The sequence below is a fragment of the Fukomys damarensis genome, unplaced genomic scaffold (assembly GCF_012274545.1).
Source record: "Fukomys damarensis isolate Sample0158 unplaced genomic scaffold, DMR_v1.0_HiC HiC_scaffold_20, whole genome shotgun sequence".
In the NCBI taxonomy this organism is placed as follows: Eukaryota; Metazoa; Chordata; class Mammalia; order Rodentia; family Bathyergidae; genus Fukomys; species Fukomys damarensis.
Window position 1 is genome coordinate 37,224,252 of NW_022900932.1, and position 833 is coordinate 37,225,084.

Sequence of the window (833 nt, forward strand, 5' to 3'; positions counted from 1 at the left end):
GCGCTGAGCCTGGCCCCGGGCGATCCGTCACGCCAGGTTTTCACCGCGGCCAGAAAGGGGCGGGGCGAAGGAGTCAGAGGACCCAGCTTGGGTTCGCGGCGTCGAAGCGCCCGGGAGCCGGAGGGAAGATGCTCGGCTCTCCGGGGGGCCGCATCCCCCACGCGCGGGGATCCACTGTCAGCTCACTGCGCAGGTGTCCTCTGTGCTTGGGAATCCAAGGAGATATGTTCGGCCGACAGCTTTCATTTTTTTGGGCAGATGAACCTCGATCCCTAAGAAGGGAGAGGTGGGGCAGCGAATGGGAGCCGGATGAGGCGGTGCACGCTGGAGACCACAATAGGGAATTGTGTGTGCTAAGTCTTACACCTTGGAGACGAGGTGTGGGAGCTCTAGGTAAAGGCTGCTCCAGCCAAATCCCCGCGAACAGTTGGGATACGAGAGCAAAGCCGAAGGACAGATGCAGGCCAGACGGGCGCTATCCTGGGGCGAGGGGAGGGGTGTCCTCGCTGCAGCCACCGTCCCTGCAGTCCCCTACGTATGCACCGGCCAGCGCGGCCACCTGCGCCTTTCCACCTGAGTGCCGGGTAATGTCAAGATGAGATCAGTGACACTGCTCAATGCACCCCCTTAGCTTTGATCATCAGGCCCCCCACCGCCATCCTAGCCCCGACACAGCCTGCCTTGTCTCTGGCTGGGTTTCCAGGCACAGGCCAAGGCTCGGCTCGTTATTCCCTCCCCTAGCTGGGGCCGCGCGAACGGTCGCCGCAAGCGCTGCTGCAGCGCAGAGCCGGCGCCTGGGAGCGCGTAGGGTACCCCACTGGGCATGCTCAGTA

At 63.7% G+C, this 833-nt stretch overlaps 1 protein-coding gene across 1 annotated transcript in view; it reads right to left on the reverse strand.

The window, feature by feature from the left end:
- The window catches only part of Klln (killin, p53 regulated DNA replication inhibitor), a 4,488-nt gene that overhangs the window by 2,696 nt on the left and 959 nt on the right, over window positions 1-833 (reverse strand).